We start from the raw sequence: 14198 nt of genomic DNA on the forward strand, positions 1-14198 counted from the left end.
AATATAATGAAGGGATTGAATATGACTGTAAAGATGAAAATTATAAAAAATTTTCAAAAAGGAATTGATAAGAAGATGTTTGGAAAAAGAAAAAGGATTAAAATAAAGGAAAGAAAGAAAGAAAAAAAGGGGAGAGAATGCGATCAGGCAGGAGACTAGAACAAAGCCATACACTAGAGATTTAGGGTATATTTTGATATTTTAGAAGAAAATGTATCTCAAAATTTTAAAGAGTGGACAACTTATATATATATGCCAAAAATAAGGGTAACTATTATGAAGGAATAGACTATGACTCTAAAAATGAAAAATAAAAATGTTTTTTATAAAAAAGGGATTGATAAGATGTTGGTTGAAAAAGGGAAAAAGAAAAATTCAAAAAAAATTCAAAAAAAATTAACTTTGAAAGACTAATGAATCATGGTAAAAAAGCCATGAATTCTATGTGCAGTATTTCCCTAGCGCTGGAGTTCTCCCGTTCTCATTGATCGGTAAACTTGGTCTTGGCTGACTGTTCATCCTGATCTTCTGGGGGAGGGGTCTGTTGCCGTGGTTCCCAAATGTCTTTGCCGGAGGCGGAATTGCCCCGCCCTTGCCAGGTCAGGTTAACCAATCTGCTTGGGTCTGCTCTCGGGAGCTTTTGTTCCCTGCATGCTTTCTGTACAGCTTTGGAGGACAAGAATGAAAATGGCGGCCTCCCAATCTCTGCGCTGGAGGAGCCGAGAACTCGGGGCCCCACTCCTCAGTTAGCTCCCAGAGAAAAGCAGTCAGTCACTCCCGTCTCCACAGTCTCTGGCCACACTCCGCGCTCCCCCGGCCTATGACTGAGCGTTTCTGTCTCTGGCACACGACCCCAAACCCAGCAGATCCCTGTGGTGCACTCCCACACTGCTCCTCCCAGGGGAGGAAGGGGATTCTCCCCAATCTGCCACTTGTTTGGTCCCTGCTGGAGGAGCAGTGGCCCGAATGTTTCGCCGATCACAGTTTATGGCAACCCCGAGCTGAGAGCCCATGCCTCGGCTCCGTCTCTGCAGCCAGCTTCCCCGCTCCGATCCCTGGGAGCTCTGCCTCACTCAGCCACCCCTGGTCTTTCTGTGACCCTGAGGGTCCTGAGACCACACTGTCCCACGAGGGTTCCACCCCCCTCAGCCACTGGAGCGACATCCCTCAGTGGTGCCAACTTCTAAATGTTCCGATTTTGTGCTCTGCTGCTCTATCACTTGCCAGAAGCGGCCGACGGAGGCCCCCTCCCCCGCTTTCTATCCTCCCAAATATCGCCTTGGATTCACTTCTCCTCATGTCCTACCTTCCAGAAAGTGGTCGCTTTTCTGTTCAGAGAGTTGTTGCTATTCTTTTCTTTGATCTCCTGTTGAGTTTGTAGGTGTTCAGAATGGTTTGATCCCTATCCAACTGAATTCCTGAGACCAAATGAAATCCAGGTCTCCTACTCCTCTGCCATCTTGCTCTGCCCCCCAAAAGATTGTTTTTAATTGTTATTTCTTCAATGTTGCTTGTGATCTCTCCTCTTTCATTCATCATTTTATTTATTTGGGTCCTTTCTCTTTTCTTTTTGATAAGTCTGGCTAGGGGTTTATCAGTCTTATAAATTCCTTTACAGAATCAGCTCTTAGTTCATTGATTTGTTCTAACTCTTTTTTTTAAAATTTCTATATCACTGATTTCTGCTCTAATATTTATTATTTATCTTATTCTGCTGGATTTAGGCCTGTTCTTTTTCCAGTTCCTTTAGGTGTAAGGTTAGATTGTGCATTTGAGACTTTTCTTGCTTCTTGAAGAAGGCTTACTTCCCTCTTAGGACCTCTTTTGCTGCATCCCAAAGCTTTTGAACTGTGGTGGTTTCATTTTCATTTGCTTCCATTTTTTAAAAAAATTTTTCCTTAATTTCCTGGTTGACCCATTCATTCTTTAATATGCTGTTCTTTAACCATGTATTTGTGGTCCTTCCAATTTCTTTTTTCTTGTTGTTGAGTTCAAGTTTTAAAGCATTGTGTTCTTAAAATATGCGTGGTATAATCTCAATATTTTGTACCTTTCGAAACCTCATTTTTGACCCAGGATATGATATATTCTGGAGAATATTCCATGTGTACTCGAGAAGACTGTGTATTCTGTTGCTTAAGGATGAAAATCTCTGAATATGTATGTTAAGTGCATCTGGTCCAGTGTTCTTTTCAAGATTGCTTTGCCAACTCAGTTGTTTGTGGTTTTCTAAAAATTTTAGTATTATTTATTCTAGTTCTGTGAAAAATGCTATTGGTATTTTTTTTTTTTAATTGCACTGCATCTGGAGATTGCTTTGGGTAGTTTGGACATTTTAACATGACTGGTTCTTCCAATCCATAGCATGGTATGTTTCTACATTTGCTTGTGTCATCTTCAATTTCTCTCATTCATGTTTTATAGTTTTCAGAGGACAGGTCTTTCACCTCCTTGGTTAAGTTCATTCATAGGTATTCTGTTCTTTTTGATGCATTGTAAATGCAATTATTTTCTTAATTTCTCTTTCTGCTACTTTGTTTTTAGTGTATAAAATGCAACAGGTTTCTATGTATTGATTTCGTATCCTTCAACTTTACTGAATTCATTTATTACTTCTAATAGTTTTTTTTTTTTTTAATGGGATCTTTAGGGTTTTCTACATATAGTATCATGTCATCTGCAAATAGTGACAGTTTAACTTTTTCCTTACCAGTTTGGATGCCTCATATTTTTTTTTTTTCTTTTCTGATTGTTCTGGCTAGGTCTGCCAATGCTATGTTGAATAAAAGTGGTGAGAGTGGACATCCCTGTCTTATTCCTGGCCATAGAGGAAAAGTTCTCAGTTTCTCACCACTGAGTATAATGTTATTTATGGGTTTTTCATATATATGCCCCTTATTATGTTTGTTATTTTTTAGATTTATTTATTTATTTGAGAGGCAGAGAGAGAGTAAGAATGAGTTTTTGGAGGGGCAGAGGGAGACAGACTTCAAGCAGAATCCCCACTGAGTGCAGATCCTGATGTTGGGCCTGATCTCATGACCCATGAGATCATGACCTAAGCAGATACCAAGAGTCAGATGCTTAACTGACTGAGCCACTTATTATGTTGGCCCTTATTATGTTGAAGTACATTCCCTCTAAACACACTTTGTTGAGTTTTTATTATAAAAGGATGTTGAATTTTGTCTAGTGCTTTTTCTGCATCTATTGAAATGATCATATTATCTTTATCCTTCATTTTATTCATGTAGAGACATATATATGTCTTTATATTTAATGGTTTTTTGCAGCCAACAATTTTTACTTTCTTTAAATGCTATCTTTAGTTGATAGTAGTATTACTAGTATTCTCAAAGTAATCCTCAAGTATGATATTTAAGAAATTGGAGGAACACAAATGAAGAATTGCATACTACTTCTTCAAATTATTTTTTTTCTATTTTCCATGATTGATGACCTATGCTTAGCATTATATACTGAAGTAATTAAACAGGACTCTTTTGTTAATATCTTTCATTTATTTTACCATTATAGTAGTAAGATATAGACTTATTAGTAACAAAAATATAAAGATACAGAATAATTTGAAATAAATATCTCTAGACTGTGCTTTTATAATAGTATACAAATCCTGCACTAAAATGGCAATGACATTGTTTTCTAACCCACTATACATGTACTTTTTATTCTACTCTGGATTTTATATGTCCAAATAAGCAAATATATAGAAATATGAAGTCTGAGGTATACGTATTCATTTAGAAGATGATTCAGGAGGCACAAAGGAGAGTGGAGAAAATGAGAGATGGAAGAAAGAAAAGTCAATTAATGGTGTGTTGATGTGAAGGTTGCTAATGTAGGCAACTGATGCTCAGTCCTGTTGGTAGTTCTCTGAGACATTGTGCAGAATATGCTTCTGAAATGTCCCACAGAGGGACAGAAACATTGGGGCATTTATTTACCTATTCCCATCCATCGTTGTTGAAGATTATTTTGTGAGAATTAAATCCCCTGCCCTTGGTTTTGCTCTGATTTCCTGCTGAGCAAACTCATGATCTATAGGAGAAAGCTCTCAGACAAAGAAGCAGATGGCATCTTGCACTTGAGGAAAAAATTACCACCACCGTTGCCAGTAAGGTTAGTGATGAATAGAGTGATTATGGGATAGGGCTACAATTTTTACTATTTTAAGTAAAAAACTATAAAATAATCTGTCACATAATAGATATTACATAAATGTAGCTATTATTTGTTTTTATTGTTAATTAACTCAGAAAACTACTGAGAAGGTATAACACATACATCAAAGGTCATTTATGAAATTGAATGTTATGGAATCTTTTAAATAGTACTATTTTTCCTCCAAGCTCAGTAAACTTATCTGCTGATTCCTTTGTGAAAGAGAAGATGGCAGTTATACATCTAGGGAAAAGTAAAACAAACAAACAAACAAACAAACAAACAAAAAACAACTTTATTCCATTCTTGTGTAATCAGATAATCAGATTAAACTGTCCTGACTTTGCAAATATTGGCTCCATTTTATCATGTTACCAGCAATACTCACTCTATAATTTTGGTAGATTTAGAGTTAAAAATGACACTAGAAACATATTCTGTTTTAATTTTATTTTACTTAGTCCCAATAGAGGAGAAATCTAAACTGATAGTAACATTAAGATTACTTTCATGAAATAAGAAATTACAGCTGAATTCTCAGTCTCTTTGACAGTACAGTGTACTTTGAAGGATTCTAGATCTGATTATTTTATCTATTTTTTGAGTGAATTAGGCACTCAGTTGACATTAGTGGGAATTGAAATTCTCTGTGGTGTTTCAGATATCATGAATTCTGCCATGTAAATTTATAAAGGTATTCTATAACCTTAATCTGAATAGATCTTTTCTGACAATGGTGCTACATTGTCCTTCACTGGTCCTTTCTAACACTAAGCATCTATTTTTTAAAACTGATGACTAGACAAAGATATACTGCCAGTTATTCAAGGTCTGTGTGTGTTTGGGTGAAATATATACTAATAATGGAAGCAGAAGCATGGAAGTTAAAAGGTGCTACATACATTCAAAATTTTAATGCTATCCTTATCTAACTGCTTTGAATTTGAACATAGATATAAACTAATGGCTTCCATATTACCATGGAAAATTTAGATGACTTCATTAGGAAATGAAAACAGTGATAAACAATGTTCTTTTACAAGTACTAGGCACTTGATTTCCCCTTGTTATTACAAAAATATTCTCTAACATTGTCTTCTTTTTATTTAAAGATTTTATTTATTTATTTATTTATTTATTTGACAGAGAGAGACACAGCGAGAGAGGGAACACAAGCAGAGGGAGTGGGAGAGGGAGAAGCAGGCTTCCCGCTGAGCAGGGAGCCTGATGCGGGGCTCAATCCCAGGACCCTGGGATTATGACCTGAGCTGAAGGCAGACGCTTAACAACTGAGCCACCCAGGCACCCCTGTCTTTGTTTGCTTCTTTTGTTTTGAGGGAGAGAGAGAGAGAGAGAGAGAGAGAGAGAGAGAGAGAGAGAACAAGCAGGATGGGGAGGGGAGAGGAAGGAGGAGAGGGAGAATTTTAAGCAGGCTCCATGCCCAGCACAGAGCCCAACATGGGGCTCAATCTCATGACCCTAAGATCATGACTCTGAGATCATGACCTGAGTGGAAACCAAGAGTGGGACATTCAATCCACTGATCCACGCAGGAGCCAATAACATTTTCTTTTAAAAGGCTTTGTTGTGCTATGGTGAGCACTGTGAATTGTGTAAGACTGTTGAATCACAGACCTGTACCTCTGAAACAAATAATACATTATATGTTAAAAAAAAAAAAAGAAGATAGTAGGAAGGGAAAAATGAAAGCAGGGAAACCAGAGGGGGAGACGAACCGTGAGAGACTATGGACTCTGAGAAACAAACTGAGGGTTCTAGAGGGGAGGGGGTTGGGGGGGTGGGTTAGCCTGGTGATGGGTGTTAAAGTGGGTACATACTGAATGGAGCACTGGATGTTATACGCAAACAATGAATCATGGAACACTACATCAAAAACTAATGATATAATGTATGGTGATTAACACAACATAATAAAAATAAATAAATAAATAAATAAATAAATAAAAGGCTTTGTTGTCTTGCCTTATAAATGTAGGTATTTTATTTACCTGGAATTGATGTTTGGGTATGGTATACGGTGCCTAATTATTTTTCCACATGTATATTTTTCCAGCACCACTTGTGTAATAAACATATATGATAAATAAATAGGGAAAGATGTCTTCTATATTTTCATCAGTGTAACTTCTCTTCATAAATCAATGTCATTCCATAAGTGTGTGAAAGTAACAGTCTGGAATTTCTATTCTATTAATCTATTAGGCTCAATACTTAACTCACCATTTTAATTATTACAACTTTATTATAGCCTTGATTACAAGTTTATGTAGTTTTGATATCTGACAAAACCATTTCTCCCACCATATTGTTTTTTTCAAATTTATCATGACTATTCCTGACCCTTTTAATTTCCATACAAATTTGTGTGGTTGTTTTTAGAAGATTTTTTTATTCTGAGAAAGAACCCCCGGCACAAGAAAGCTTTCCAACCACACACAGGAGGGTATGGGTAGGGCAGGTGTCCATACATCCAGCCCCAAGCCCCTAGTCCATGTGGTTTTGGCACCTATAAGGGGTGTGGGGTAATGACCCAGGCCACAAAAAATTAAAAAAAAATTGGTTTGTGTGTGTGTGTGTGTGTGTGTGTGTGTGTGTGTGTGTGTGAAGGAAAGTGGTGCAAAAGCAGTGGGGAATGGTGGGGGAAAGGATGAGACGAGGTCACTACTGGGAATGCTGCAGGTAGGAGGACATTTCATAACATTTCTTTTGATCATACCACTGTGGACACTTGGTTGTTTTCTACTTAGATATTTTTGGACTATATAAAATCGTATACTTTTTAAAGAAAAATGTATTATGTTATGTTAGTCATCATACAAACATCATTAGTTTTTGATGTGGTGATCCACAATCCATTGTTTTCATATAACACCCAGTGCTCCATGCAGTACGTGCCCTCCTTAATACCCTTCACCGGGTTAACCCATCCCCCCCCCTCCCCTATAAACCCCTCAGTTTGTTTCTCAGAGTCTATAGTCTCTCATGGTCTGTCTCTCCCTCTGAGTGCCCCCCTTCATTTTTCCCTTCCTTCTCCTAATGTCCTCCATGCTATTCCAAAATGGTATACTTTTAAATTTATATTTTTGTTTGCATATAGAAAGACAATAATTTTATATTAAAGCTGAGAGCTTTTCCCTTAAGGTCAGGAACACGACAGGGATGTCCACTCTCACCACTATTGTTCAACATAATGCTAGAAGTCCTGGCCTCAGCAGTCAGACAACAAAAATAAATAAAAGGCATCCAAATTGGCAAAGAAGTCAAACTCTCTTCACAGATGACATGACACTTTATGTGGAAAACCCAAAAGACTCCACCCCCAAATTACTAGAACTCATACAGCAATTTGGCAATGTGGCAGGGTAAAATACCAATGCACAGAAATCAGTTGCTTTTCTATACACTAACAATGTAACTGTAGAAAGAGAAATTAAGGAATTGATTCCACTTACAATAGCACCAAAAACCATGAGATACCTAGGAATAAACCTAACCAAAGAGATAAAGGATCTGTACTCAAGAAACTACAGAACACTTATGAAAGAAAATGAAGAAACCACTAAAAGATGGAAAAACATTTCATGCTCATGGATTGGAAGAATAAACATTTTGAAAATGTCTATCTTGCCTAGAGCAATCTACACTTTCAATGCCATCCTTATTAAAATACCATAGACACTTTTTAAGGAGCTGGAACATACAATCCTAAAATTTGTATGGAACCAGAAAACACACTGAAATGCCAAGGGGATTTTGAAAAAGAAAAACAAAGCTGGGGGCATCACAATGCCTGACTTTAAGCTATATTACAAAGCTGTGATCACCAAGACAGCATGGTATTGGCATAAAAATAGACACATAGACCAATGGAACAGAACAGAGACTCCAGAAATGGACCCTCAACTCTATGGTCAACTAATCTTTGACAAATCAGCAAAAAATATCCAATGGAAAAAAGTCTCTTCGATAAATGGTGCTGGGAAAATTGGACAGCCACATGCAGAAGAATGAAACTCAACCATTCTTTTACACCATACACAAGATAAACTCAAAATAGATGAAAGACATAAATGTGAGACAGGAATCCATCAAAGTCCTAGAAGAGAACATAGGCAGTAACTTCTTTACCATCGGCCACAACAATTTCTTTCAAGACACGTCTCCAAAGGCAAAGGAAACAAAAGCGAAAATGAACTTTTGGGACTTCATCAAGATAAAAACCTTCTGCACAGCAAAGGAAACAGTCAACAAAACTAAAAGGCAACTGACAGAATAGGAGACGATATTTGCAAATGACACTACAGATAAAGGGCTGATATCCAGGATCTATATAGAACTTCTCAAAAAACAAATAACCCAGTCAAAAAAATGTGCAGAAGACATGAACAGATACTTCTCCAAGGAAGACATACAAATGTCTAACAGACACATGAAAAAATGTCAACATCACTAGCCATCAGGGAAATACAAATCAAAACCACAATGAGATACCACCTTACACCAGTTAAAATGGCCAAAATTAACAAAACAGGAAACAACAAATGTTGGAGAGGTTGTGGAGAAAGGGGAAGGCTTTCACACTGTTGGTGGAAAAGTAAGCTGGTACAGCCACTCTGGAAAACAGTATGGAGGTTTCTCAAGAAGTTAAAAACAAAGCTACCCTATGACCCAGCAATTGCACTACTGGGTATTTACCCCAAAGATACAGATGTAGTGATAAGAAGGGGAACATGCACCCCAATATTCATACAAGCAATGTCCACAAGAACCAAACTGTGGAAGGAGCTGAGATGTCCTTCAACAGATGAATGGATAAAGATGTGATTTATATATATAATGGAATATTACTCAGCCATCAGAAAGGATGAATACCTACCATTTGCATCCAAATGGATGGAACTGGAGGGGATTATGCTAAGTGAAGTAAGTCAAGCAGAGAAAGACAATTATCATATGGTTTCACTCATATGTGGAACATAAACAATAGCACGGAGGACCGTAGGGGAAGGGAGAGAAATCTGAAGGGGGAGAAATCAAAGAGGGAGATGAACCATGAGAGACTATGGACCTTGGGAAACAAAGTGAGGGTTTCAGAGGGGAGGGGGTTGGGGGTAGGGTAATGGGGTGATGGGTACTAAGGATGAGCACTGGATGTTATACACAACTAATGAATCATTAACACTAAATCAAAAACTAATGATGTACTATACAGTGGCTAACTGAACATAATAAAAAATAAAATAAACTTGTATCCAGTACATATCAGAAATCTAGTTTCTATCTTAATAGTTTTTTAAAAGATTTTATTTATTTATTTGACAGAGAGAGAGAGAGAGAGAGAGAGAATGATTGGGGAAGGGGCAGAGGGAGAGGGAGAAGCAGACTCCCCCACTGAGCAGGGACCCTGAAGTGGGATTCATCCCAGGACCCTGAGATCATGACCCAAGTGGAAGACAGATGCCCAACCAACTGAACCACCCAAGCACCCCCTAATAGTATTTTTTAAAGATTTTATTTATTTGAGAGAGATAGAGAGAGCATGAGTGGGGGTGAGGGGTAGAGGGAGAGGGAGAGAGAGAATCTCAAACAGTCTCCCTGTTGAGTTTGAGCCAGATGTGGGGCTCAATCTCAGACCCTGAGATCATGACCTGGGTCAAAATCAAGAGTCCTGTGCTTAACCGACTGAGCCACACAGGCACTCTTATCCTAATAGTTTATTTGCAGATTTATTTGTATTTCCAATCTGCAAAATTATATCTTCTGTACATAATAGTTTTATTTATTTCTAGTCATTTCCCTTTCATTATGTGTGTGTGTATATATATATACATATATATAATCATTTATGTATTTATTTATGTTTTACTGAACTAGCTAAAACAAATGGTACTCTGTCAGATAGAAATGGTTATAGCATAATTCTTGACTTCTTCTGAGAAAGTTGACTTAGAATTAAAAAAAAACTATGAAGACATCTTTAAAGATATTATTAATGTTAAATGGGAATGCAGTGAATTCCAAAATAAGTTATGGAAACAGTCTATGTGTGAAATCATCAAGTCTATCACTTATTTAATTATTGATGGACTCTTTACTAACTCTGAAGTGTTTTTACTACTAACTTTATTTTTACTGTTTTGAATTAGCCTTTTCGTAGTTATACTTGTGTATGCTAAATTTGCTTAATTTTATGTAGCACTGAACCTTTTCAAAAAGAATTGGATTTCTTTATATTGGTGCATTTTCATAGAATACACGAATGTGGTCTTTGTAGATATTCTTGGATTTACACAGGTATATAGCCACATAGTAACAACAAGTTACCCTAGGCTTCCTTAGCCATAAAGAATGATTTAATATTATGGAGGAAGCTAGGCATATATAGATATTAAGAAGAACAGGGCTTGGAAATCCCTTCCAGTTATAATGGTAGTCACAGATGCTTTTCTGGTCTGATCATCAATCCAATACTAATACTGTAAGATAGGGTCAGGAAAAGAAAACCTTACTGTAGAAAGATTTAATTTCTGGAAGTATGACACAAATTTGAGAAGGGCATATAGATTTAAAAAAAATTATTTGAGCACATATGCAAATTACTTAGTTGCTCATCTCCCTATCAGAGTAATTTTATAGTGGAGCTTTCTAGCCCATACTCAAATTGGGAAAGTGAAGATTATTTGATATACCCAAGACAAAGATCTATAGACTCATGTTTATTGGTGTAGGCCTAATTTTAGGAAAAAATATATATGCATTATTGGTCATTCTCACATTTTTGTGAATACCGTTCCTCAATTACTAAAGGATAATTATCTCTCCATCCTCTAAAGGACCCAAACCTTTTACTCATAGATAAGATAAAGTATATCATAGCTTTAAATGGTACAAGGAGGTAAAAGCACTGTGACTGATTTACCCTAGGCTACAACTTAACAAAAAAATCTGAATTTAATTATACACTGTGTTTGTTGTCAAACACACTATCAAATAAGAGAGAATTAATGACCGAGAGGGCAAGACTACATATGCTATCATGGTTAATGGTAAAAAAAAAAAAAAATCCATTCTATTTAAAACTTTTTTTTAATATAAAGAGAAACTTAAAGAGGTGCTGTTCAAAATTAAAAGGAAAAAAGGATTGCCAATACTTTATATTTTACTGAAGTGATTTTCCCTATCACTAATAGAAATTTGAGAATAGAATATAGTTTAGAAATAGGTACAGGTGAAGAAAAAGATACATGAGGTGTCATTTTAATTAACTACTAAACTTTCTTTAGATAGATAAAAATAATTACCAAAGTATCCTGCTTACTTTGCAGCAAATATAACCATTTGTCTCAGTTCTTGTCATTCCTATAAATAGATTCATGACATGCTTGTTTTGTTTATCAGTAGTTGCTCTGGGGGCCCCCGGGTGGCTCAGTCATTAAGCGTCTGCCTTTGGCTCAAGTCATGATCCCAGGGTCCTGGGATCAAGTCCCACATCGGGCTCCCTGCTCAGCAAGAAGCCTGCTTTTCCCTCTCCCACTCCCACTGCTTGTGTTCCCTCTCTCGCTATGTCTCTCTCTGTCAAATAAATAAATACAAACTTTTTTAAAAAAAAGTTGCTCTTTTGGTTAAATAATTCATTTTACAAATGACTACACATACCTATTGAGGCTAACATCTACATTATCTTCATTCCAAGTATCTTTCTGCTATTTGTTTTTTTTTTTTTTTTGGATAGATTATAGAAAATATTATGTTTCCTTCTATATTGGGTGAAAACACAAATTATTTCTTTCAATAATGGTTTTCCCTTAACACTTTTATTCTGTTCAAAATATACTTCATTTGGTAAAATCTTTAAACTTTCATTTATTTTCCCTTGCAGTTCTGAGTTAGTAAATGCTGCAGTAATATTGGCGATTATCTCTACTCCTATAACTGGTTCAAGTACTGTAATTATTTTGACCAGAGAACTGCGATAATCCTCCCTTTCCCCAAACATACAAACACATATAATCAAACACACTCACACACCCATACAGGCCCCACATGCATGTGTGTACAAACAAGCTTATTTGGCCTAAATGATCCAATAGATATTTGGTGTAATTTGGAAGCCAACATAGAAGAAAATTTAAAATCAAGGTAAAGCTATGAATTCTGGGTTGGCAGATAATTTTATTTGAGTGTCTCCCTTCTTTCTGGATATTATCCTCCATTTCTAACAAGAGAAAACAAACAATCAGAAGAGAAACAGGATGTGTGTTTTCAAAAACAATTAACAAATAGGTACTGCACGCCTTCTATGATCTCAGCTCTGTGGTAAGGGAAGGCCATATTGAAGAAAGTGAGTTTTTCTAGCATGAAATAGTTAAACTTACCGACATAAAGCACAGAGTGGGGTGTTCTCATGGCCCTAGGGGAGTGATGAGGCATGGAAATTACTCCAGAGATCTTTTTTTTTTTTTTAAAGATTTTATTTATTTATTTGAGAGAGAGAGAATGAGAGATAGAGAGCACGAGAGGGGAGAGGGTCAGAGGGAGAAGCAGACTCCCTGCTGAGCAGGGAGCCCGATGCGGGACTCGATCCCGGGACTCCAGGATCATGACCTGAGCCGAAGGCAGTCGCTTAACCAACTGAGCCACCCAGGCGCCCTCCAGAGATCTTTAATGAGGGTTTGAAAATGAAATTTTCCAGCCTAATGGAGAACTGTACATATGCAGGTTTTAGGATGGTAATCAGTTGTTCAAAAGCTATGAACGACTTTAAGGATACATAAACAAATTGCCAAAATAGTTTTTAAAAGGCTTTAGAAAGTTAAACCTTGATTAGCAATAGTTAAGAGTGTTTGTTTTAACTACAATCTCACCAACATTGACTTATTTTTTCAGTATTACTAATTTGAGAAGTGAAAATTATATCTCAGTAAATTTGCATTTCTTAATAGTTACCTTGGCTATTGTCATATGTTTGCTATACAATTATTATTTGCCTCTTTTTCTTTAAAGTTGTCTGTATATTTCCCCCACAAACTTTTGCCCATGTGCTCTTATACTGATTTGTGCAATTTCTTTATACAAAATTAAAAATTGTAACCATTGATCTGGCATAATTGGTATGAATATTTACCTGTTTCTAGTTGCCTTTCAATTTTCATCTGGTTAAGAGAAATATAAGAATAAAATATTAATCTAGACAAACTTATTGAGCTTTAATATTTTATTTATTCCATTATATTTTAAGAATTTTTAAAGTTCATCAATTTTATCCATTATAAAACCATACCTATTAATTAAATAAAATTTGGAATATCCAAAAAATAGAAAAGTAAAAAATACAGATTGTTTCAAATTTCAGACAGCCTCATATGCACTATAAATATTTTGTAGAATTTCTTTTCATTGCTCTTTTGTTCTCTGTGGAAAGGTTTTCATGTTGCTGTTGCTTGATTATTAGCAAAATTCATTCTGCCATATTCTGTGATATAATCATCACTCTTTCCTGTCATGTTACATTCTATTAAGTCATGCAGTTCATTTGTTAAACAGATTTTATTTACTATCATTACATATCAGTCACTCTTTTAGGCACTGGAATACAGTTTAGTGGTAGTGGGCTAAGGAACAACAATGGAAATAAAATATATCACATGTTTTTACATGCTGTGAAGAAAAATCAAGTAGGTTAAGTCAGAGAAATAAAGAGTTCAGGAAGGGAGCAGGGTTTGCAATTATATACAAAGGTGTGAGACAAAGCCTTTCTTTCTTTTTTAATATTTTATTTATTTATTCATTCGACACAGAGAGACACAGTATGAGAGGGAACACAAGCAGGGGGAAAGGGAGAGGGCGAAGCAGGCTTCCTGCAAAGTAGGGAGCCCGATGACCTGAGCGGAAGGCAGACGCTTAATGACGGAGCCACCCAGACGCCCCAGAAAAATCCATTCTTATTTGGTATTATATTAGTTGAGACCAAGTAAATTGATAGAATGAGCCATGCA

Source organism: Eumetopias jubatus, unplaced genomic scaffold (genome assembly GCF_037043125.1).
Source record: "Eumetopias jubatus isolate StellerSeaLion01/CBP00866 unplaced genomic scaffold, mEumJub1_p1.0 scaffold_11, whole genome shotgun sequence".
Lineage (NCBI taxonomy): Eukaryota > Metazoa > Chordata > Mammalia > Carnivora > Otariidae > Eumetopias > Eumetopias jubatus.